Here is a 27,474-nt window from a genome sequence, read left to right as displayed (position 1 = left end):
TTGATCGCTCCAGTTCTTGGTGCAGTCCAGAATGGAGCTTATGAATACAACAGAATGAATCTTCTGTCTGCGTCCGAATCGAAATTTACGATGGTGACAGTCCGGGTCGAACATTAATACTCTCTTCAAATGATTCCCGTTTAATCCTTCCCCAAGCCTCGGAAAGCTTACTTCTTGTCTACTTTAGAATTTTACTGAGTTCTTGTTCTCCATGAATACTCACACCGCTTCTGATTTCATCTGGCATGTAGCGGAAGCTTTGACAACTTTCTGCAGAAAATGTATTGATCGAAACTAAAAATACAGTGTATAGAAGAAAGAGTTGTTTTTTAGATCAACTCAAGGCTTGTATCGCACAGGCATCGCTGCTGAAAAATTGGATCTACTGACAAGAAAACATCACCAACTTGGCCTCATATTTTAAAAGGAAAAAAAAGCACATTTGCAAGATATGAGCTCCAGTAATTGATCCCGCGTGAAAACCTGGGCCATAATTCTGATAGCACGCAGTTATGACTTTCTAGACTAGTTATGACTTTATAAAATTCGTTATCGTATTAAAAATAAAAATGTTATTTCTGTAGTTAACATTTCAGTATAATGATCTTACAGTGATACCATCAGACTTGTTAACCAAGGACTTTTGTGAATCTTAGTTATGTCGTAGAGAGACATCTACTGAATACCTAGCTAGTGGCTTTTCATGCGACGGCTCCTAGTACCGAGAAAATCCATGATAAGTTTTCATACGTATTCTATACCCTACGTTCGTTCTGTTATGAATAAGCGAGCGTAGCTCAATAGATAAGTATCATGGGTACTAAGTATACGCTAAGAGCTTAAATGCTGTATGCGTAACTATTTCTTCGATTTCATCGTCTTAAATAGTATATATCATTCAAACTTTTTCAAAAATAGTGATTTTCATCATTATACTTTCATTAACAAAACAATCACTATTACGAATTTCTTCAAACATGAATTTCGTTCGTTACAGAATTGTATATAGAATCGTCTTACTGACTACCGCTTGCATCGCTCGCTGTACTGGAAGAGAATTACGGATGTTATTTGTCGTAAAAGCAACCGAAACACAAATTCTGAGAGCACCAAACACATTTAATGAAAGCTACTGCCTTGCAGACACACGGATTTTTCAGAAGCGATAACGGAAAACACAATTCGTTTAAATTCAAAAACATTTTTCTTTCTTCGATTACCTTCGATGCGAACCGTGCATATTTGATCATTCCTGCCGAATCAGGTGCACTAATTTGATCCAGAATTAAAGAAAGTATTTTTATGGAATCTTCACTCAAAATGATTTCTCTGTTAGTCTTTAGCAAGTCAGGAGAATTTTGAATTTTGTTCGTGAAAATTTTAACCTACCGGTCAAATTAAACATCACAGGGTTGGCAATTCAGTACCACCAGCGGAGTAGCCGTGAACCTTAGCCGATGCGCTACGCTCGCTTGGTCGAAACAGGATTAACGTTACCGATATAGAAGGTACGCGTAAAACTTCAACATCATTTTTCTTGGAAATTAGGGTCCGTTGCACGAAAAGTCTCTAACCAGGTACACACGACAGGTTCCTCTACAACATACCTAAGTCTCAACAAAGTCTGGAACTAACACTTATGAAGGTTCCCTTGCTAGACCACAGACAGTACAGCCCGCGTATGGCGGAATAATATTGAAAGCAACATATCGATCAGCTGACTAGTGATGACATCCGTTTGCAGAAGACTTCTGGAGTACCGTTCAACTTATTTTCATCGCAACTGTAGTATTTTCAGTTGAGGTTGGTTTATTACAATGATAAATTCTTGTGTAGCGTTTTGTCGCACTGAAAGATGCGCAAAATAAGGTAATATTTCGTTCCCTAATTAAAGTTTGTTTGAAGAATACAGGTAAATCTACATACACATTTTTCAAAAGTTATGATGTATCTTGGTCCTCCCACCTAAATCTGTATGAATGACGAAGATTTAGAGACAACACAGTGTTAGTATCTAACTCAATACAAGAGTTTTATCTGTAATCAACATTTTATAATATATTCCGCTTCCAGTCTTGACAATGTTTCGCTATCTGTACTGGATTAAGCAACATCCATATAACATAAATGCTTATTTTGTGTAAAAACCGGACATTATGGATAATAATGGATGTCATTTCTTATAAATCCATGATAAAATATGTCATACATATTGTTTAGGGACCATCAGAATACTACATGCTCCCGGCCACATTGACATTTCGTCCTTCACTCCTGTGGAAGCGGCTAACTAAGTGACTCACTACGTAGAAAAACCAGAAATTCACTGAAGAACTGTAATTCTGCCGTTTGTAAATAGAATATAAAAACGATAATCACCGCATTAGTATTGAGAACTAGTTGCAGTGCCCAGCGTTGCCCGGATGTTTAATAGTCCCATCTGCCACACAAAATGATAGGCCCTGTGCCTTGTTGATACTCATAGCGAATGCAAGTCACATGGGGAACTGCAATCACGTTAAATTTTGCGATAATTATCTCATTGTGTTTTTGGAGAATTCGTCTCCTGCCGTTTCAGCTCAGTTTTCACTGTTTCAAGTAGAACCGTCTTTGAGCACGACTCGAACTTTTCGAACTGTTTACTTCACAGTTCGAGAAATCTCGGGTTCTGTTCGATCTTTTGATTAGCCTGCGATCTAGTGACTTTTGTAGGTACTATATCGACCACCAGCCTTAGCCCTGGTATGGCTCTGTGATTTTTAGCCGGCCGCCGTGGTCTAGCGGTTCTAGGCGCTCAGTCCGGAGCCGCGCGACTGCTAAGGTCGCAGGTTCGAATCCTGCCTCGGGCATGGATTGTGTGTGATGTCCTTAGGTTAGTTAGGTTTAAGTAGTTCTAAGTTCTAGCGGACTGATGACCATAGATGTTAAGTCCCATAGTACTCAGAGCCATTTGAACCATTTTTTGTGAATTTTAATAATAAAAATAACTGTGAACCACAGACTAAAATATCTTCTACGGTATATGTCATATGTAACAACGAAAATTAATCAATAAATGAGAGTTTGCAGTCACATGTCTGTCAAATTCTCGAGTTTTCGCTCGTCTCGTGATCTAGTGACGACTGATGGTACTATATTGCCACTGTATTTATCCTCGCGACAGGAATTACAGTCAGTTTACCACGATATATTTCGATAGTTAGGTATTTAATTTTCTATTAATCTTCTTTATTGTTTCATCTGAATGCAGAAATTTGAAGTAAATCGGCCAAGAATTCTGAAGTAAATCGATCAAGTACTTTTCGAAATGCTTGCTTATAAAGTTTCTCTATATGTATGTTGTGTATAGTAAAAAAACATATACCCTATGTCTGCTTAAATATTCATTGGGAGATCAGCCAAGAACTTTTGAGACATTGCTAACACCATTTCCCCTTTATATATTACATACACATATGTTTCAAGTCAGATATCATTTCCCCTTTGTATATCACATACATACATGTTTCAAGTCTAATTACGAAAGCTTATGCAGAAAGTGATATTCCTTTTGTCTTTAAGATGAAGTGTACAGAATTTCATCAAGATCGGAATAAAACTGTAGATTTGTATAAGGTACAAACAAACGGACACTGTTGTTGATACATATAGATTGGGAAGAAATTAGGCTAACTGTACTACTATATGGGTAATTCTAACACAACAAGCCGTTTACTTGTTAAAATAAATTCTTGATTTCAGTTGAAAACGAGAGAAACTGTAACTTTGAGTCCACTTCTCATTGTGTATCACAACAGAAACTCGGCTTTTAGCCTTCTGTCACTTGTCTTATATGTTGGTTTCAGACCTGAACTAGAGATGTGCGCGGTCTGTGTGTTTCCTTTGTCTGAGGTAATAATCTGTTTCTGACAGTAAATTTAATATTATTTGAACGCTCTTGTTGCAAGTTGTTATGCAACCTGAGCGAATCATTACGTTTGGTGTCGGTGTCTGACTCATCGCTAGCGGCTTTGCGTGGCTCGATCACTTAATGCCGTGCATTAGACTTTCACGTGACCTGACGCTTAGCTAGTTACTGAAGTCCCCTAGCTGAAACGGGAAGTACGGGGCGAGAGTTCTGCGACCTTGAGGTCAGCTACTTCGCATCCAAAAGGGCAGGGAGGGGGGGACGGCGGCTAGAGTTACGATGAGACGGTGGAGGGGGAAGCGGAAGAGCAGCGGCGGAGGGGCGGGTAGGGTAATTGATCAAACGCAGGCAGCCAACTTAGATGGCGCGCCTAACTGGGTTAAAACGGCGGCGGCGGTAGCGGGGCGCCGGACGACAAACACTTGTTAGCGGAATCACTGGCGCGCCAGCAGAGGAGAGCGTTTCATTCCGAACGGAACGTCGAGCAGAGGCACTCCTGCGGTGCCACAGAGACGCCACGGCTGCTCTGCAGGCGTCTGATGAAGTCTCCTCTGCGGGTACTCTCCGCCTGCCTCACCTCCACCCCCTCCCCCAGTCACCCACGTTCAAGTTCCACATTCCGCTGCATTCAGTCGCTTGATATAGACGGTGATTACAAATTGCTGGTCTATGTTATAACGCTACAAGTGTACCTTCACCAGCACTGAAATCACCCACACTGTCTGATCAGAAGTATCCTGACACCTATCGATAGACATTAATATCAGGTTCGTACACCCTTCGGTTTTGTGATGGCTTGAACGCTTGTGAGGACACTTTCAATGAAGTGTTTGATGTCTGTGAAAACGTGGAAGCCCATTCTTCCTGACGTACCGAAACCGTGCAAAGTAGTGATGATTGGACTCTGGTGTCCTGGGCAAGTCGACTTTCTAACTCATCTTAAAGCTGTATAGAAGCGACGAATGAAAATTTGCACTAAGGCCGGGACTCGAACCCAGGTCTCCTGCTCATTAGGCAAATGCGCTAACCACTACGCCTGCCTGGCACAGTGAACTCGTACAATTGCACGGACTACCCCAGCACGCCTCCCTCTCGAATCCAAGTTCCCATTCACGCCTCAGCACACTTGATATTCCCCCTAAACTCGAACAGTATTGCAGAGGCTCTCCAACTCTATCGGAATAGCACTTCAGCATCAAACGAAATAGGGGAACCTGCCTGAAACCCACGGATAGGTGGCTTAATCAGTTAAAACTACATGATTCAAGAGGCATGCTAGTGTAGTGCATGCAGTTGTGCAAAGCTACTGTGGCAGGGTGGCGTAGTAGTTAGCGCATCTGCCTAGCGAGCAGGAGGCCTGGGTTCGAAACCTAGCCTTGGTACAAGTTTTACTCGTCACTTCAGTCTGCGTATGTACATCATAGATCTTTGATACTTGAAAAGTCACTGGTACCATGTAGTCTCAGCTGATTAAATTACCTGTGCCTGACTTTCAGGCAGGATGCCCTGTTTCATTCTCTGCTGAGATGCTATTCCATTACAGTTGGAGAGCCTCTGCAATGCTATCTGAGTTTAGTGGGACCATAAAATGGGGTGAGGCGTGAATCCGAGTTTGGATTGAGCAGGGAGCCGTACTAGGATAGTCTGTGCAGCTGTACAAAGCCTCTGTGGCCTAGTGGTCAGCGCATCTGACCTGAGACCTGGGTTCGAAACCCAGCTTTGGTACAAATTTTCATTCGTCGCTTCAGTCTGCATATACACGTCGTAGATGTTTGAGACCTGAAAAGGTCTCTGGAATCAATAGTTTCAATTGATTAAAGCATCCTTAACGTGTTCCATTAAGTTCAGTCCATTTCAGGAACGTGGTTATCCATAAACTGTTGACACACACGTGCTGCTTTGCGACAGGTTCATTGTCATACTGATATGCCGAAGCAATTAGTCATCGTCTCCGAACTTTCCCTTTAATGTACACAATGCATAATGCTGTAAAACGTGTTCATATCCTTCCTCAAACTGAAGCTTCTTCACCCTGCCATGCTGCCCAACGTCCGAATCTCTTCAACACATTTCATATGGGATATTTAGAGGGGATTTGTGGCGTTAATTTACGGACACACAGTTTTGCTTTTAGCAGTGGATGGATGCTTGCGTTATAAATTGTTAACAATGAACGATCGCGGAATAATTTGTTTGAGTAGCGTGACGTCAATTTATTTTAAAACTTGCACTTTCAAATCAACGTTTGCTCTGTCCCTCACAGTAAATGGTTTTGACAAATGAGGCTCTGTTCCAAATCTGTCTTTAGTAACACAATGATAGCGCAACAGCCACCCTCTGCTTTATCGTCCGCGCCATTGCCAAAATAAAAGCTGCCATTTACTCCGTACCCATTCACTGTACATCAACACATACTAATTATTCGTGTTTCTTTGATGAAAACTGCCGAGTCTCGTTCTGTGATGAAAACTGCCAACGAGTCTCATTCTATTCCGATGTTTTGGAACTTCGCTCTTATGTCGTTTCCTGCGTAGATCTTATTAATTAATGTTCGTTGTTCTGCTTCTACTGATCCTCATCTTTCATCCTTCTTCTCTCTTCTCCGTCGAAAATTTTCAGGCGCAATGTGTCTTCTTAAAATTAATGACTCATTACAGCAACGACGCCACATTGAGTCTCTGGAAGCTTGTTTTTTAACTCTTACAATAATCTTCAATGATCTGTTTCAGTCTGCTTGCTTCTTAAAATCATTTCTTCATTTAATCTCACTCTGCTGGTCGGTGTCCAAATTAGACTGAAAATAAGCTTTTTCGCCACAAAATTTCCGTACGTGAACTTCCATGAACGCGACACCAACCACTACGGACCTCTCACTCTCAGTTGCCGCTTTCAGCTGTCCGCACAATTTTTAATAACAAATATACAGGTCTATCCTACCTGGTCATAGCATTTTCTACTTACAGATGATATTTACACATGTTTTATGTTCGGTCATACGTATAACATAACAGACATATATTTGCATTTGTAAATTAAACAAGAGAGAAAAAATTGAAACATGCATTACTTTTGGACGTGTAGTACAATCTTGAATCACGAATACAAAATATTGCGCTGTTTCCAAGGGAGAAAACCTCCATCCAACATTGGATTTTAAAAAAATAATAATAAAAAACTTACGAGAAATATATAATATGAGGTCAACGATGCGATGTTAGTGATCTATACATCTGCAGCTACAATGTCTCTCAATATTAAGCAGGTCAACAGCTCAGAGCAGTGTACACAATGGTAAATTATACAGTTTGTTATCACAGTACGAATTTCGGAAAACCTAAAATATCACAGCGCTGTTAGCGCATTCAGTTACAGTTTGGATTAATTATGACGCTGCTATTGTGCTAAGCAGAGAATCCATCCTGGTTTAGTTCTACATTTAGACAACATATAAACAAATGGCGCTGCAAGTCCCTAAGGCTTCCAGAGCCTATATGCAGAGAGAAAGAGAGAGAGAGAGAGAGAGAGAGAGAGAGAGTGGCCACTGGTGAAATCGAACATGATTGGCTGATCAGCTGCGACGCCATTTTTTTCTTTTTTTTTTTGCCTTTGCTCTCTCTCGGTTAGTTTGTTCGCAGTGCTTTCTGGAGCGGGCTGTCGTTTTGAAGACCTTTGGAAAATTGTTTCAGTCTGTGGTGTACGATGTCTCAGGATTTCTTGCGTTGGGAAGCAAAAATCGATTCGAAAATTTCTAGGCAACATTATTTCCAAAATATTTCGCCTGCCTGTCGTACTGTCGCGTTTACCGTACTGAAATATTAGTTAGCAAATCCTGGATGATAATCCTTTTATGTTTGATGACTAGCCGCATGAAAATGCGATTATCCGTAATAACAAAAGTTTCGTTTTCGAAAATCAGGTACTGTAAAATAGTTTTACCACGCTTTCATTCTCTAGCGTTTCTAAACATGATTGCAGAAGTATGTCTTCCGGATTTTTTCGGTATATAACAAGTTTCTAGATCCACAGTGATCTCATCTAAAATATATCAGCTAAGAAGTAAAAAGCTATATACGAGGGCAGTTCAATAAGTAATGCAACACATTTTTTTTCTCGGCCAATTTTGGTTGAAAAAAACGGAAATTTCTTGTGGAATATTTTCAAACATTCCCGCTTCGTCTCATATAGTTTCATTGACTTCCGACAGGTGGCAGCGCTGTACGGAGCTGTTAAAATGGCGTCTGTAACGGATGTGCGTTGCAAACAACGGGCAGTGATCGAGTTTCTTTTGGCGGAAAACCAGGGCATCTCAGATATTCATAGGCGCTTGCAGAATGTCTACGGTGATCTGGCAGTGGACAAAAGCACGGTGAGTCGTTGGGCAAAGCGTGTGTCATCATCGCCGCAAGGTCAAGCAAGACTGTCTGATCTCCCGCGTGCGGGCCGGCCGTGCACAGCTGTGACTCCTGCAATGGCGGAGCGTGCGAACACACTCGTTCGAGATGATCGACGGATCACCATCAAACAACTCAGTGCTCAACTTGACATCTCTGTTGGTAGTGCTGTCACAATTGTTCACCAGTTGGGATATTCAAAGGTTTGTTCCCGCTGGGTCCCTCGTTGTCTAACCGAACACCATAAAGAGCAAAGGAGAACCATCTGTGCGGAATTGCTTGCTCGTCATGTGGCTGAGGGTGACAACTTCTTGTCAAAGATTGTTACAGGCGATGAAACATGGGTTCATCACTTCGAACCTGAAACAAAACGACAATCAATGGAGTGGCGCCACACCCACTCCCCTACCAAGAAAAAGTTTAAAGCCATACCCTCAGCCGGTAAAATCATGGTTACAGTCTTCTGGGACGCTGAAGCAGTTATTCTGTTCGATGTCCTTCCCCATGGTCAAACGATCAACTCTGAAGTGTATTGTGCTACTCTTCAGAAATTGAAGAAACGACTTCAGCGTGTTCGTAGGCACAAAAATCTGAACGAACTTCTCCTTCTTCATGACAACGCAAGACCTCACACAAGTCTTCGCACCCGAGAGGAGCTCACAAAACTTCAGTGGACTGTTCTTCCTCATGCACCCTACAGCTCCGATCTCGCACCGTCGGATTTCCATATGTTTGGCCCAATGAAGGACGCAATCCGTGGGAGGCACTACGCGGATGATGAAGAAGTTATTGATGCAGTACGACGTTGGCTCCGACATCGACCAGTGGAATGGTACCGTGCAGGCATACAGGCCCTCATTTCAAGGTGGCGTAAGGCCGTAGCGTTGAATGGAGATTACGCTGAAAAATAGTGTTGTTTAGCTAAAAGATTGGGGAATAACATGGTGTATTTCAATGCTGAATAAAACAACCCCTGTTTCAGAAAAAAAATGTGTTGCATTACATATTGAACTGCCCTCGTAGAACTTAGACGCTACTAACGTCAAACATGAATATTTAATCAGGACGCATCGAAATCGCTTCACTGATTCTAAAATAACACAAATGAATCTCTTTTCTCGTGGTGGATTCCCATTTGATTCTTCAGAACCTGGTAATAAATGGCTAATACACTGTATCACGCCATACTTTAATTTACTCCCCATCACATGTAAGCCTATAGTAGTCATATACTAAATTACAAGCTAGAAATTCTGGTGTAATGTGACTGTCAGATCAATGTTCTGTGATTGTCAACAGACGACACCATTTCCCGCGCGAATGGTGACGAAAAAATGGCGGCAAACTTTGCATATTATCTATAGTTTAACGAGCATTGGCCGTTCTCCGTATCGCTGTATACTGGCTAGCTACTAACGCCTCTTCCCGTTTCGACCAGATACGTCTCTGTGTTTCCAGACGTTTCTAAATACAGTGGCTGTTTTATTATTACTGAGAAAAAAGGAGGGAAGATTAGCCTTCAATGCCATGTCAACGAAAAGGACATTAGAAACGGAGCATAGACTCGGGTAGGTCAAAATACGGAGAAGGAAATTGGCCGAAACCATTTTCATTAAATTTTCCTGGCACTGTCATGAATCCTACGCCCCACCAGCCAGGCGGTTTTTTTCTGGGCCTTTTATCACTAGTATATATCGATTTAACCATAGTATAAGTTTAATGTGAGTTTGCGTGCAGATATGAGAGATGTAAAAGGTATTTCAAAAAGACTTATGTGATTTCACACAGCCATATCTTCTACGTGAATGAAGATAGAAACTACAACATCTACATCTATGTTGCGCAAGCCACCTTAGGGTGTGGCGGAGGCTGCTTTGTGTGGTTGGTGGTAAGCCTTCACGAAATATTAGTTAACAAATCCTGGACCATAATCCTTTTATGTTTAGTTTGATGACTAACCGCATGAAAATGCGATTATCCGTAATAACAAAAGTTTCGTTTTCGACTGCTACTTATCTTCACGGTCTTTTCGAAAGATATACCTAGGAGTAAGCAAAATATTGGTTGACTCCTCTATGAACGTAGGCTCTGGCAACTTTAACAGTAAACCAAACCAAATCATGATGCAGAAGGCCTCTCTTCCAGCGGCTGCCATTGGAGTTGGTTGAGCATTTCCGTGACGATTTAGCTCTAACTAAATGAACCTGTAACCAAAAGTGCTGGTATTCTTTGGGTATTCTCTATTTTCTTTATCAATCTTACCTGGTATGGATCCCAGACCGACGAGCTGTATCAAGCGTTGGTCGAACGAGTATTTTGTAAGCCATCTCCTTTGTTGATGGGCTGCATTTCCTGAGGATTCTATCGATGAATCTCAGTCTAGCATCTGCCTCCTGCACGATTAATTTTATGTGTTCCTTCCACTACAGGTCTCTCCGTACGCACATTCTCTTATATTTTATGGAAGTAACTGCTTCCGGTGATTGTTCTGCAACCCTGTAAGCACACAACAAAGGGTCTTTCCGTCTATGTATTCGCAATGCATCACATTTCTTCATGTGAAAGGTCGATTGCCGCTCCGTGCATCAGTCGTCGATCCTATCCATATCTTTCTATGTTTACTGGACAATTTTTTTCTTGGTAGAGCACTTGCCCGCGAAAGGCAAAGGTCCCGAGTTCGAGTCTCGGTCCGGCACACAGTTTTAATCTGCCAGGAAGTTTCAATTTTTTTCTTGTTTTGGTCCATATTACGTCCATTCAAAATATGGAAAGCAAAGAGCTTTCAGTAGAAGAGATGTGGTACACAGTATCGAAGAACAAGTTTTCATGGTTCTTAAGGCATGTATTTTAGAGATCATGTTTACTAGATGTTTATTTCTTGTTTTGGTGTAAGGTTCCTGTTCCCAAAGTTTCTAAAAGTATTTTTAAACACCATGTATATGTATTGCATTTTGTCATTAGCCTTCCAATAAATCTAACTCTTCTAGAAGTGATTTTATGTAATCTCTCATTTTATATCGTTTCATATCATTTCATTATCCCTAAGTACAAATGTGATGTGATGTGCTCAAGATGTTCATTACTACCTCGTAATCGGATTCTACCGGTTTCTCACACATTTAAAGAGAGCTGCCCTTCAAACAGGTAAACGTACCCAAGGTACACTTCCATTGTGATCGGCTTTGAATATTTGTAGTATAGAGAAAAATAAGAGACGTATATTTTTATATGTGCCCATACGGAAGTTAAAAGGGTGAAATACCCCCTTAAAAAAAGTGAGTTTGATAAGAATACCGTTGAAACGGTAACAGACACAAAAAACTTCAAATAAAAGTTAAAATGTTTTTAATATACGTTACAGTGTTGCACCCTCAATTGTCGAAAAATTCATTTTTTTCGTAATCCCCCCCCACTCTATATTGTGTTACATTTTGACAAAACGGACAGCATCAATAATACCAAATTCGATCATATAGTCAAAAATTTTTTTTCCGGAACCAATCACATTCTCGCGAAGATACTCTTTATGATCGAAAATTGGTTGGTAGTCGACCGTCTGACACAATGTCAAACACCTGTCCGATATCTAGGAAGACGGAACATACCTGTTCTCCTGTTTCTGTTGTTTGCAGAATTTCGTATATGAATCAGCCAAGCCGTTTCTTCAGCGAGCAGTTTATCCCTAATCCGTTCTAATTCTTATCGGTCCGAATGGGAGTCAAACACTGCTAGACCATATTCTCAACCCATGGTCGTAGCCGGCTCTTTGCTCACTCCCGGTGTCTGTGTAAAGTGATTATCGATTAACGGCGGGATTGACAAACTGTAGATCAATTCTGTCGCGGACGCGAGAGTAGTTGCATGCTCGTGGCGATGCCGTCTGGGTTGCTGCTTGCGGCGGACGCCGTGTGTGGGGGGAATTACCGCGTTAATACCACGGCGCTATATTGTTTGGCGACCCGAAACGAATTTCGGGTCATTAAATTTCTGCAATATTATCTGCTGAACCGCAGGCGCCGCGGAGAATGTCATTAATCGCTAATACTTGGCGGGCGGCGATTAGGACTGCTGCTAATAGCCACGCCCACGCACGGCGCATGCCTCCCACTGGCTGGCCGGCCCTGCCCAGTCCGACGACCTAACGTCCGTCCGCTTTACGCCCAACACGCTGGCCGCCCGTTTCGCCCCGAGGACTTGTAGTTTCACCGTGTGACTTTAATTTTTCACAGTAAGGGGGGTAGAACTTCAAACGGGCCGACTTGGAGCAGAGAGGCACCACAGGACATTTTATTTTCTACTGTCTATACTTTTACAAATAAATTCATAAAACTTTGTCAGCATGACCAGGAAAGATTCAGGATTCACACTCATAGCAGTGGAAGTGCAAAAACATAAAAAATTAAATTTTTTTAGATATGAAATTTCATCATTTTTTCACTTACTGTTGACTGCATTTGTTGCTATAGGTACATTTTTCTTCACAAGTAAGAGAGATTCTTTGATGAAATTTGCACAGCTTACAAACCATACTTACAGGTGTATGAAACTCTAGAATATTCCAAATCTGTTAAAAACTTTGTTAAAAATTGAGATAATTAAGTACAAAATTTGATTTTTTTCTAAACATAAAGTTTAAAACGTAACAGCTCATTCATTTTTCATAAGTAAAATAGATTCTAGAGTTTCAGACACCTGCAAGTATGGTTTGTATGCTCTGCAAAATCCATCGAATAGTCTCTCATACTTATGAAGAAAAGTGTACCAATAGCAACAAATGCAGACAATAGTAAGTGAAAAAATGATGAAATTAAACATGTAAAAAAAATTATTTTGTTATGTTTTTGAACTTCCGCTGCTACAGTTGTGAATCCTGAATCTTTCCTGGTCGTGCTGACAAAGTTTTATGAATTTACTTGTAAAAGTATAGACAGTGGAAATTAAAAGGTCCTGTGGTGCCTCTCCTGCTCCAAGTCGGCCCGTTTGACGTCCTACCCCCCTTAACGGATCTTAGCTCAGACTGGCGGTTGAACATAAAACCTATCCACATATTGTCACACCATCTAAAATTTCGTTAGTTGGGTTGTTTTGGGGGAGGAGACCAGACAGCAAGGTCATGGGTCTCATCGAATTGGGGACGGACGGGGAAGGAAGTCGACAGTGCCATTTCGAAGGAACCATCCCGGCATTTGCCAGGAGCGATTTAGGGAAATCACAGAAAACCTAAATCAGGATGGCCGGACGGGGGACTGAACCGGCGTTCTTCCGAATGCGAGTCCAGTGTGTTAGCCACTGCGCCACCTCTCTCGGTAAAATTTCATTAGTCTTGATAGCAAAAAAATTAATGTTTATTGAAGAAATGTTGACTCATTTGTATAAACGTCGAAGCTAAGACAATACAGAAAAGACTAAACACAGAGAGGTTACTGTATTAATTCAAGCGTGACTTCAAATTTGTATATCACACAAATCAATCGCGAAACAAAGTTGAACATTTTATACAAAACACAACATTTATTCAAGATTACTTGTGAAATACTACATCGGTCAAATGACAACGATTCGCGGCTACATAATACTCGAGGCGTTTCAACCAGTTTTTGAACATATGTCTCGTAACTGCTAGAGGAACCCTGGAAATTTCATCGTGAATTCGATCTTTTAACTGTTGCAAGCTTCTCGACCGTTCGGAGTACACTCTTGCCTTCAAATAAACTGTAGGTAGAAGTCTTGCAGTGTTACAGCAGGAGGGCGAGGCGGCCATTCGACACAAGTTTCCTGACGGTTAACTTTCGTTTGCTTGCACTGGTGGTTGCACAGAAGTTCCTTGCACAATTCAATATTGTTCTACGAGCAGGAAATGGATATCGCAGCTGAATCTTGAAATGCTTACGAAAGGCACGTTGCACTCGCACGACAGATTCGCCGTAGAGAAAGTATCACTCAGCCGCGGAAGCACGATGTTGCTTCGACCAGCACAACATGATTACTGACCCGTTTATGGGATGAGACCGAGGCCCACGAGAAAGACAGGCCGTGATGCGTACGTCACAGCACGTGCCAGGAGCCGTCCGCGAGTAACTATTTCAGTCGAGTTTCGTAATTCTTGACTGCGTGTTTATACGCATTCAAGTTGTCGATAGCATACGACAAAATTAAGACCTTTAGTGGTAGCTTTTCCATTAAGTATTGATTTCCCGTGAGCACTGCACGGAGCCGAACGTTCCCGAAATGTGGCGGACAAGCCTACTAGTGTAACGTTGCACGTTTGTTGCAGGGTCCACATATCTCCTTGGCCCCGGATGAATCCCGACACTCCGCATTACTATACATGGCACCACCGTCGTTGTTCCTTGTTTCTAGCGCGCGTTACTCAAATTGAAAATCAACAGAACAGTGTGAAATAACCTGTACAAAGAATCTGCCTACGTGGCCGAGGTCATCATCACCATTATACAACACAAACATTACTCTACACTGCACACACTCACACGCAATACATACATGTGACATTGTGAATAATGTATGGGAGCGTGAGAGGATGAAATAGTGGTCACGCAGGTTCATAACTACAGATTGTCTGGAGCAATTCCCATCATATTTTGTATATACATGGCTCATTAGTTGGATAATTATTTGCATAATAATATTGCGAGGTAATAGGGACACCACAATCTCTCCTAGGGGGTGGGGAGTGGGGGTGCAACACGAGACATGTAACAATATTCGATGTTAGTATCAGATCTTTAGTTTTGACGGTCGTTAGACTTACTGGTGACAGTCACGATGACGTTGGTGTAAGGGGAGAGAGCAAAGTCAGTGACATATCAGCATATCTCTGTAGCGCTTCAAGGAATTTCTACCAAAACTGGCACTCGTATCAGTAGCCGTGTTGGAAAATTTACTGTGAGCGTAAGACACACCGAGATCCCTATGGATGAGAGTTTGAGGTGAAAAGTCGTAACATGAAAGCGTGACCCAGGAACGCCTGGAGAAATTTCAACTAAATTTACTACATAAATGTCTCATTATTTGCATAAAAATAGTATCAGAATAAGATGTCGCACCTACCGCTAGGGAAGGGGGTGAAGATGAGGTTTCAGGTAGTCATGTGCGATCTGAACTGTTACTAATCTTTTTCGTAGTTAGTTGGAATACTTTAAAAATTCGACGTACAATCTGTCTCTTATTTGCGTCGTTCACTGCATCATCCACATCGTGTTTACGCTACCACAAGAACTTTATAACGTATAAGGGTCGAATGTTGGAGGACATGAAATGCAGAGTAGCACAAGTAAAGAGGGAGTTTCTGGTGAAAAACATCCTACTAGTGTAATATGTTGGTCTTGACCTGGGGAAGGCATTTCTGAGAATGTACGTACGGAGCCAAGAACTATATAGAAGAAAACCATGGACTGTGGGTAACCCGTAGTGATCAAGGCATTTGACATGTAGTGCTATCGAAGGATGTTGAAAATTAGGTGGTCAGCTACAGAATAAGGAGGCTCTCGGCAGGATCAGCGAGGAGGAAAACGTGTGAAAAACCCTGACAAGAAGAAGGGACTGGATAATAGAACATGAGTGAAGTTATTGGAGAATTCCTTCGATGGTAAGGGAGCTGTAGAGGGTGAAGGCTGTAGTGCAGGGCTATCCAACTCTCGGTCCACGGGCCGTATGCGGCCCAAAACAGTTATCGGTGCGGCCCAGGAAGTGAGCACCTATCAAGCAATCGGGAAAAACCCAGAAAATTCCGTTTATGTAAAGTTATGGCAAATGGCTCTGGGCACTATGGGACTTAACATCCGTGGTCATCAGTCATCTAGAACTTAGAACTACTTAAACCTAACTAACCTAAGGACATCACACACGTCCATGCCCGAGGCAGGATTCGAACCTGCGAACGTAGCAGTCGCGCGGTTCCGGACCGAGCGCCTAGAACCGCTAGACCACCGCGGCCGGCGTAAAGTTATGATAAAATGAATATTTTCAGTTTGAAACGTTGCCCTTGCTATACCTGGTCCGTCAGAGTCTTGTTCTTTAAACCGGGCAATCTCTCAGATGCGCTGGTCTGTGACCACCACTTCTGTTGAAACTGCCAAACTAGAGAGACATATTATGAAATTAATTTACGGAACCTCAAGGAAGTTCTGTGTTATTTCTGTACAGTTTGTAAGTAGGCTGTTTAGGTTTTTATATTGGTAATGCCACGTAGCGCTCTGTATGAAAATCACAGACTGCACACAGCAAAGCCAGTGATTTTCATACAGAGCGCTACGTGGCATTACCAATATAAAAACCTAAACAGCCTACTTACAGCACAGCCAGTGATTTTCATACAGAGCGCTACGTGGCATTACCAATATAAAAACCTAAACAGCCTACTTGCAAGTTGTGATAAGGAATATTTTTCACCGTAGTTTTGATCCTACATGTCGGCAGAAGAAGAAATTTTCAGTGGATTGCAATTACTACTAGTGTTTGTTACCTAACAGTACCGTAATTCTGTAAGCTCCGCAAGTCAAATGTCACATTAAATCTATTATTTTTAGTACTTACATATAAAATTATCAAAGATATCCGGTATAAAACAACAAATTAATTCCATCTTGCTATTTTAGAATAAAGATTCATAAATTAATAAACTCTAAATTACTTAAATGTGTTAACTATAATGTCCTTACAGTCGCGTTTTTTCTCTTATGCTCTGCAGTTATTGTTAATGTCAAGTATATTATGTGCGGCTCAAAATTACTCGTCTTCTTCAGATGCGACCTAGGTAAGCTAAAAGATTGGATATCCCTGCCGTAGAGGAAGACGGAGATTGGAATATATCCAACAATTAATTGAGTCGCGCGGGGTAGTCGCGCGGTCTGGGGGCACCTTGTCACGCTTCGCGCGACTACCCCCATCGGAGGTTCGAATCCTCCCTCGGCCAAGGGTGGGTGTGTTGTCCTTAGTGTAAGTTAGTTTATGTTAGATTAAGTAGTGTGTAAGCCTAGGGACCGATGACCTCAGCAGTTTGGTCCCGTAGGAACTTACCACAAATGTCCAAGAAATTGAGGGTGCAAATGCAACTCTGAGGTTACTAAAATGTAGACTTTCACGGTCGGAAATGTCATGTCCACTATAATTATCCGGGCTGTTATGCCGTGGTCGGTTGATGAATTCTGTGTCAATTCCCAACGTTTTGTCCCCGTCTGCGGGAGACATCTTCAAGCTAGCTAGCCAGTAGGTGTCTTGGACTTTCCATCGAGCTACAGACCCCCTTGAAGATGTTTCCCGCAGACGGGGACGAAACGTTGGGAATTGACACAGAATTCATCAACCGACCAAGGCATAACAGCCCGGATAATTATAATGGACACAACTCTGAAGTTAGCACAGCAGAGGCAAAAAGAACAAAAAAAAAGATGTCTCTAGTGATAAAATTTCGAAGGTTGACGAGGTATAGGGTGGGACAAATAAAAAAGGCCTGGAGAACAGAGTTCCAGGGTACAAAGAAACACAGCAAAAAAAATGGTTCAAATGGCTCTGAGCACTATGGGGCTTAACTTCTGAGGGTCATCAGTCCCCTAGAACTTAGAACTACTTAAACCTAACTAACCTAAGGACATCACACACATCCATGCCAGAGGCAGGATTCGAACCTGCGACCGTAGCGGTCGCGCGGTTCCAGACTTTAGCGCCTAGAACCGCTCGACCACTCCGGCCGGCGAAGGCGCATCGAAAATGTACTGCTGGAATTGCTGCAGCCTCATTCGAAGTGTTCTGCTACGTTTGTTGAAGGCTATGAGGACGTTGCGATACACCTTAGACTTGAGGGATCGCCACGCAAAGTAATCGCATATTGACAGATTAGGTGAACTGGGCAGCCAGGTAGGGCCACGACCAGACACATCGGTAACAGCTCTGTCAGGCGTAGGTATTCTCAAAAGTTCGGCCTGCTGTATGGGCAGTTGCTCAATCCTGTTGGGGTGTAGTTATATGCATACATTCACGTCCAGTCGTATCCACTCGTCTGAAGAGGGTTACATAGCAGGGACCTCCGTATGAAGCTAGTGACGAATCTGATTGTACATTAACGAATTCCCTTTACTCGACAGAGGAAAGCTAGAGGGCATACGTGGTATCGGCTAGACTGGCAGGCCCCTGCGCGGGCGGCCAGCTGCAGACAATGGCCCGCCTGGCGCATATGCGGGGCCACTCATCCGCAGCCGGCCGGCGTCTGCGCTGTCGGCGCTCCTCTTTGGGAGGCCCGCGGCCGCGGCGGCATCTCCCTTGCACAGGTGCGCGCCCGGATCGCCTGCTTTTTGGCCCGGCGCCCTGCTGGAGCGGCATTCAATTACTGTTAATCAGCGCCGACAATGGCCGCCCTCCCTCCCTCTGGCGTGGAGCGGCCTCTCGTATCGCCGGCCACTTGAGCGCTGCCGCTGTTCCCCGCTAAATACTGTTTCCAAATACGCCATCCGGGGAGGGGGTCGAGGGGAATCGAGGTAGCTTTCCCGCCCCTCTCCTTTCCCTAAATCCATCCTCCCCTCCCCTCCCTCCGAAACTACTGCACCCTACACGTCAACAGCGCGCACGTGGCAGGTGCTATGTCCCACTCCACCACTTCTCTTTTTTAATGCAGCCCGCTTTCTCCCATAATAGACAGTCCGCTTCCGACCCTTCCTATCCCCCCCCCCCCCACCCCAACCATCGAACGACCCCTCCAATTCCCACAACACCCACCACCCACCTCGTTCATTCGTCGTTGCTAATCAGCCACTGCACACCTGGCTATTTTTATTGCAAAAGCCTGCCCCTACTGCCGCTGCAGTATTTTTTCTCTTTTTGTGTCGCGCGCGTCCCGACTGGCGAAAGCTCATTTTATTTTTTCCCCTTCATTCCAGTTGTTATACGCGGGTCGCCCAACGGGCCGGCACTTATAGAGTGATTTCTGACAGACCTGTCGCTTCCGTCTGCCGAACGTGTGACAAAAAAAAAAGACACGCCGCTATCAGTGTTTGGCGCGCTGCTGCCGATGCTCGTTGCCCGGCCGCCCTGCCACGTTGAGGTTCGTATATATATGTTTCGACAGCAAACGGTGAACTACGTGGTCGATGGCCTGTTGCAGCATGTCTAACCTCGCACCGTTGTTTGCATATATTGACTATGCAGATGAGTGGTCAGCGCGTCTGACTGCCTTGCAGTGAGCCCGGGTTCGATTCGCGGTCGGCTCAGAGGTTTTCTCTGCTCGGGAACTGGTTGTTCTGTTGTTCTCATCGTCATTTCATCTTCATCGACAAGCAAGTCGCCCAAGGTGGCGTCAACTGAAAATACAAGTCGAAATCAGAACTTTCCCAGGGATGGGGGGGTGGGGGGGGGAGTGGGGGTGGGGGAGGCTCGCAGCCATCAACGCAGCCATTCATTATGACTCACTTCATCATATTACGATAATTCCAGAAAACCCCAGATTCTTTAAGGAACTGAACTCCCACGTATCAATCACCTTCAAACATGTGATACAAATTTGTTAAAGTGTTGACTGTTGGACGCTAAGCATATGTTCTTGTTGTTTTTGTCTGCAGTCCTGAGACTGGTTTGATGCAGCTCTCCATGCTACTCTATCCTGTGCAAGCTTCTTCATCTCCCAGTACTTACTGCAACCTACATCCTTCTGAATCTGCTTAGTGTATTCATTTCTTGGTCTCCCTCTACGATTTTTACCCTCCACGCTGCCCTCCAATGCTAAATTTGTGATCCCTTCATGCCTCAGAACATGTCCTACGAACCGGTCCCTTCTTCTTGTCAAGTTGTGCCACAAATTCCTCCTCTCCCCAGTTCTATTCAAAACCTCCTCATTAGTTATGTGATCTACCCATCTAATCTTCAGCATTCTTCTGTAGCACCACATTTCGAAAGCTAAGCACATAGGCGAGAAAAAGTATGGAAAAGTTTTGAAATTAGGCTTAAGTTTGTTGGAACTCGCTAAGCGTTCTCATTGTCTCATTGTTAAACACTGAATTATTATAGCCTGGGTAAATTTAAGCAAAAGCTAGTTTATCAAACATCTCTGTGTTAATGACCTCATATTTCCTGAGCTATATGTCGTACAATGATATAATTTCGCAGTTACACTCAGCTGTATTGTGTGGATACTGCCTGCAATCTGTGTTGCGTTTAGAGGCGGTAGTAAAGAAGTAATAAATTTAAACGTCGTATCTGACGCTGAAGTTTTACTGCATGAACAGAGATAACCTTTTCATTATTTTGTTGGAGGGAGATGGCACGGGGCTGTCAGCAAGAAAAAATTTCCAAACGCTTTTAAATAATACGTAAGGGTTGTTGTAAGTAGCTAAGTGATGACGATGATGTTTGGTTTGTGGGGCGCTCAACTGCGTGGTTATCAGCGCCGGTACAAATTCCCAACCATTGCTCAGTCCAATCGTGCCACTTTCATGAATCATGATGAAATGATGAGAACAATACAAATACCCCGGCCGGGAATCGAACCCGGGACCTCGTGATCCAGAGACAGCAACGCTAGTCACTACACCACGAGCTGCGGACAAGTAGCTAACTGCCCTACTCCTCAAACACTGGATGAATGTAGTCTGGGTAATTCGTATTGCCTCAATACACATACCACTTAGCGCGTAGATTATGAAAGCATTTAAAATTTTTAAATTCAGTCAGTAATTATACCAAACATTAAACCTAAGATTTTTATTTCCCCCTGCAAGCCGTTAGGTCGGCAACCTGCATCTGATGCTAGGTTCCGGGGTAGTCGCTCAGTGATATTAATCAGATCTGAAGATGTTCATTATGGACCGAAATCCATAGTCTGGCGACAGTTTTTGGTGATTATATACTGGGATTAACCTATTCACATGAAATGTGAGCTGTAGTAGCACGTAGTCGCTGTGGCATTTAAATCGTTTGACATGTTCAGGCCGCAAATGTACGCTTCACTCTGTGACGTGGGTTCAATTTCTTGATAAGAGATGGCTCTTAGATGTATTCTCAAACGAATCACAAGCTGGTTTGGCGGTCTTAGTAAACAAACAACACGGCGAAGAGAATGGTTGATGGTGATGATGAGGAAGTGTTGCAGAAGCTTGTTGACAGTGTTTTGAGCATTGATAATGAAGTAAGAGATTTGTCCTTCAGTGATTCAGATTCTAAAGAACCGCAGACACTAGCTCAAAGTTACCTTGAATACCGGAGGAGAATGAGCTGCATAGACAATCAAGACCAGATGATACCTCTCTTTTCAACCCTGCGACACACAGTGATGGAATGTAGAAAAATACTTTATCGTTTTTATATCTATACCTTCAGCTCCATCATTCTGTGTCACAAGATCGGTGAAAAGAAGAAAACTGCACAGTAACTGCTAGAGACTGCGTAGCAACCTGAGTAATGTGTTCGCAAGAGACCATCAGTGAGTACGGCCAGAACGAGATTTCAAGTGGAAACATGGGCTTATTTCCGGATGAACGTACCCCCAACTGAGAAGAACAACAATGTCACAAAAAAGTGTGTTGTGTACTACTTGAGAAGGTAACAAGTGAAAGTTCATTGAAGTGTAATAAATATGGTGTTGCTCTAGATGTACGAGACTTCTTACATGTCTGCCATACCCAACAATCATGCTAGTTTATATGTAAAATAATACTACTAGCTGATATGCATTAAAGCTGGTTTCAAAGCAAACAGTAGGGTCCTATATGCGATCTCACGGCCGTAAAGGAACAAATTCTTTATTTTAGAAATTCTAGGTTTGAATCTAGTGGTGGTAGTAGCTGGAACATAGTTAAAAATAAAGAATATATTAAACCACCAACAGCTTTATTAAAAAAAATTTGATGGTAAATGAAGACCAGGTAACTTTGTTAATCGATCTTGTCTTTTCACAACCTTTATTTAGGGCACCAACACACCGGAAAAGATTATTACATAACCAAACAAATGCTTATTACGATAGTTATTAAAAATTTGACTTGTCATACACTTGCACTAAACAACTTTATTTTTTTCAGTGTGATGTCAAAAACTAAACAAGTTACTGAAGACACACAACAATTATCACTTTAGAGGTTACAGAATATGATGAGCAAACTAAGAATTACAAAAAATGGATACCCTACTAGAAGACGTGTCTGTCTGTGTCTGTGTGAGAGGGGGGGAGGAGGTGTTTAAAGGAATTTACTGCATTTCTCCATCTGATGAAGTTGTTTCACAGACCACCTTACTATAAAATTCCAAGTCTGAGGCTAGCACATTGTTCTTGGCAAGCTTCATGACTTCTTTACTTTTTCCAGATCTAACTTGCTGAGGCAATTTATGAAACTTTTCCTCAGTACAAGAAAATGTAGTTGACGTTTTCTAAATGACTAAGTCTTGGTAGGTAATTGTGATAATGATGCACTACAGCGAACTACAGGCTGTACTTTGAAACAGTAAACTTGTCATTAACGCTCTTGATGTAAGACCGAAACAGCTTTTCTGTATGGAACAAGAAGTCTGAAAAAAAGATGTTGTGTAGCATCAACCACAATGAACGCTCTGGATGTATTTCACATTCAATAATTTGCTTACTATTTGATGTAATAACAAAGCAAGCCCTGGACATATATGTTCTTACCCCAAATACCCGACGTCGAGAAGTCCATTCCCTGTGTTATTCTGAATTGGTCCCATGGACAGATCTTATGTTTGCACCACATGAGAGAGAAATTTTCATACTATTCAATGGTAGTAAAACCTCACTTTGGTCAAAAGTGGACACTTCTGGTTACTGCACAAATGTCCTCAAATGTAAACCTACCAATTAAAGGGTTTGGAGTTCAATTCTGAGCCGATCATAGGATTTTTTCGCGTCAGTTATCGATTCTTCAAACTCGAGGAATGAGTTATGCGTGAAAAAAAAGAATGCCGAGTTACACAATGGATCAGAGTGGTGTTAACCGTATGTCCGTATGTGAATGGTTCGATAAGTGAGTACAGAACTCGAAGAAATACCACTTACATTAGGACGATGCGTAGTAGATCACAGCACTGATGAAATCAATCTACTGCTTGAGGAGAGCTTTGATTTATTCGTATTGCGCATACAGTATTTTTGCCGTCGCTTCATTTTGTTAGTGGTAAGGATTCCTCGTTAAATAGGATTGAGAAAAATAACCCGATAGGGCCAGAGCAAGGTAGAGCACACCAAATCGAACATAATTCTCCAGACAGCCGTAAGTCTGATGCACACCGTTGTGGAGCTAGAGGCCATAAAACGGCAACCATTCATCGACGAGCGGACGGAAGTGTGTGCATTTGAATTAACTCGTCTCAGCTAACACCTGCTACGCTAAACGGCAGACTTTCTAATTAAATTAGCCCAAGGTAATGTACTCAGCCGAACAGTCATAGCTAGTAAAACTTTAAATTCATATCCATGGCTGGTTACGTTATGTTTGCCGGATACAACTTGATTATTAAATTAACCACGGTAAAAGTAGCGCAACGCCATTACTTTGTTGAGATGATAACCTCTACTGAACAACCAGTACTGCTGTAAGACAGTTTACTATTAGATGCAATGTCATTAATAACGAAAATTAAGGACATACGCTTTAATCTTCCCTGCTGAACAGAGACCATAAAGGAACTTTATTCCTAAAGAGTATAGTATATCAGCAAGTGCCAATTAAGACAGTGGCGAGAAAGGAAACAGAAATTTAATTTTAAACGCTGTTTTCTTTTCTCATATCATCTTTTTTGCAGCAACTGCTCAAACTTTCTGCATCTAACATCACTGTGAAGAACAATTATCGCAACACAATACAGCAGCAGCTATCGGACAAAACCGCACCGTTAGACACACCCAAATACGTTCACTCTTCAGACACATTTCCACTCGCTAATTGCTGATTGGCAGTCTTTTAATGGCCGTAGCTGTACAACAGTCTATTAGCGACATTCGGTTATCTAGAAAATTTTGCTTGATTCTGTATCCCTATCCTGCTCTGACCTTATTTATCGGGTTTTTCTTTTCTCTCCGCTCTATATATCGACTCACTGTTTCATCCACTGAATTAACAGGTAAGTATCGACATCATTTTCAAAATCATAAAATTACTCTGCCTTGAGATCCCGATGAAAAAATGGTTCAAATGGCTCTGAGCACTATGGGACTTAACTGCTGAGGTCATCAGTCCCCTAGAACTTGGAACTACTTAAACCTAACTAACCTAAGGACATCACACACATCCATGCCCGAGGTAGGATTCGAACCTGCGACCGTAGCCGTCACGCGGTTCCAGACTGTAGTGCCTAGAACCGCTCGGCCACCCCGGTGGGCGATCCCGATGAAAACGCATGTCCGACTTAGGGCAGTGTCATCTTACGCCACTGGATCTTCTCTGTTCAGGAAGTGGGTGTTGTGCTGTCCTTACATTCGTGTCGTCGTAACTGACGTTACACTAGTGAAATGGCTGTATGGCCATGGAAAGTAAGCCAATTAAAAAAAAAAAAAACAATAAAAAATACGAAAGGGTTAAGGCAAACAGTGAGATGCTTTCTTTGAAAGGCGCTGCCTATTACCTTTCCCATCCTTCTCCAAACAGATTTTGTAATGGGTCTCTAATGACTTCGTCATCGATGGGACGTTAAACCCTAATCTTCCTTCTTCCTCTGAAATTCATGTCCGTTCAAACAAACAAAAAATTGTTACAGCGTCAATCCGAACTCAAAATCAAATTTTCATTCGGATTTTCTGCTGACTGCTTTGATACTTTTATACCTGTATTCGGTAAGCCACCCTACTGTGTTTGGTGGAAAGTAATTTATGTACCACGGATCAACACAAACTTGCTATTATCAAATATCGGCCTTAACTTGAGGAAGATCGGGCTGACAAGAAATGAGGACGTTCTTTGTAGAAAGGGTGGCGAGAGATATATGCAGAAAATATTAACAAGAAGAAAAGACAAAGGACATATATTAAGACATCAAGGAATAACTTCCATCGTATTTAAGAGTGTTTTAGAGGGTGAGAACTGTAGCACAAGATTGGAATACATCCGACAAATAATGAAGGACGTTGCACTAAAGTGCTACTCCGCAATAAAGAGGTTGGCGCAGCTGAGAAATTTGTGGTCAGCAGCATGAAACCAGTTGGAAAACTAATGATAAAAAACCTAACCTGTTCCATCCATGAATTGTGCACAGAGTGAATGACAGTCAGTAAGCCTGTGCATGATCTTGAACTTGTCTGGTTTTATCATTATCGTAGTACCTTAAGGCTATAACTTTCGAGTTATTCGAGAAAAACGTACTAAAGCGACTTTCAAACGCGTTTTTCTCGGGTAATGCAAAAACCATGGCCTCCAGCGTAAAAGTGCTCCAGTGCAAAATTTAACTACATTAAATTTGTTGCAAAAACGCTCTGATCTTTTACCTTTAGTACTAATAGTTTGGACGTAGCGAGCGAGAGAATATGAAAATCTCGCGCGTGGTTTTTGTAGGCGTTGTGGGTTGCATAAAACCATAGGTAGGGGCAGTCGAGTCACTCTCTGTGTGGGAGGAGGTAGTTTGTTACGTGACTCTCCTTGGAGTGCGTCTTTTCGGAACATTAATAATATCCCCCTGCTTGAAGTACAGCGATTACTTGACGGTCTCGTCCTTACCAATGACTAACTCGTGACCATACGAGCTAGCCTGTTTTGGATCTTAAGTACCTCGTCTATTAAACTTCTTGTTAAGGGTCCGAAAGTGCCGAGAAACATCCAGTAATCACTCAACCGTGGCCCATACAATCTACCTCCTTTAGGACAATATGATGCTAGGAAGTCTTGGTCTCCAATGGCTCCCTATAGAATAGCCTAATTTGCTAATCAAATTATACTGAGCATTTTCGCGCATCATTATCAGTGTGTGTAATACGGTATATGTGTCACGTTGACCCATTGCACAACCTGTTGATAGTAATGTTAAAATTCTTCATGACTTCTTTTTTAACGAGATTGGATTCCGACTACGGTAGCGCTGTTACGTGTAGGGGATCAAAGGATCAAATAAAAACGTGCAAAATAAAGACTAATGCAACAGACGAGCATAAGTGACTTCACCCGAGTTGTTCAAATTATTGGCTAACATGAAGTATTAATGCCATTCATCGTATTCACTAAAGAATCCAATTATTTTTTACTTCTTCAAGTGTTGCGTATTCGGTTGACAAAGGCCGAAAGTTTTTGTTATCATTGGCTAAAAGATGTTTAAAGAAGAAACTGAACCATTTCCTTCTCTAACTCTCACAACATTTGTCAAAAATTATAGTATATGGCCAGTTTTCCCGATGTCGAACAGTAAATCCAATGCTCCCATCTTCTCTCAGTTACGGTTCTTTCTCTCTTTTCAATTTTCAAATCAGTCACACCACTTTCTTTTCCCCTATCTTCACTAATTGTGTTTTATCACGCTCGGTTTCTCTCCTCTCATGTCTAATGCTATTAGCCGGCCGGTGTGGCCGTGCGGTTCTAGGCGCTTCAGTCTGGAACCGCGTGACCGCTACGGTCGCTGGTTCGAATCCTGCCTCGGGCGTGGATGTGTGTGATGTCCTTAGATTAGTTAGGTTTAAGTAGTTCTAAGTTCTAGGGGACTGATGACCTTAGAAGTTAAGTCCCATAGTCCTCAGAGCCATTTGAACCATTTGAATCTAATGCTATTAGCCCTCATAGTCTAAATCACTCTAGGACAAAAAAAGACCTACTACGGAAGAATTACCCGCATGAGACGGAAACTGGTAGATGTAAATGTGAAGCTCTTTCTCTTGAATAAATCATCCAGTTTTTATCTGAAATTGTACACATTTGTTGTCTGTACATGTACATCACATCTGCCGGTCCCGTTAAGTATACGAAATGGCGTGATGACCATGATCTTGGCGGTTTAAATAAATCAGTAGGTAAACAAACAAGTGTCCACGCTTGAAGCTTGCGTGTAGCAACGAAAATACTGATTAAGTAACACGTTCTAAACAGGGGTCAGTACTAAACTTAGTAATATCATTTTTGCTAACTAAATGGTGAGTGCATCAGCTGTTGGGGATTGTATGGCAAGAGAGGTTAATCTCTTGTGAGTGATTCCTGAAAAGAAAACTTTTAAGTGAATGTGATTGTAGAAGCATAAAAACGACCTTAGAAA

General features: G+C 42.3%; 1 protein-coding gene and 1 non-coding gene across 2 annotated transcripts in view; both read left to right on the top strand.

Moving 5' to 3' along the window:
- The window catches only part of LOC124775864 (1-phosphatidylinositol 4,5-bisphosphate phosphodiesterase epsilon-1-like), a 447,016-nt gene that overhangs the window by 113,591 nt on the left and 305,951 nt on the right, over positions 1 to 27,474 (top strand). The window lies entirely within an intron of this gene.
- Positions 5,218 to 5,289, top strand: Trnaa-agc. The gene has a single exon. It is a non-coding gene; the product is annotated as a tRNA-Ala (tRNA).

The sequence above is a fragment of the Schistocerca piceifrons genome, chromosome 2 (genome assembly GCF_021461385.2).
Source record: "Schistocerca piceifrons isolate TAMUIC-IGC-003096 chromosome 2, iqSchPice1.1, whole genome shotgun sequence".
Taxonomy (NCBI): domain Eukaryota; kingdom Metazoa; phylum Arthropoda; class Insecta; order Orthoptera; family Acrididae; genus Schistocerca; species Schistocerca piceifrons.
This window is presented reverse-complemented; position numbering and strand designations above follow the sequence as displayed.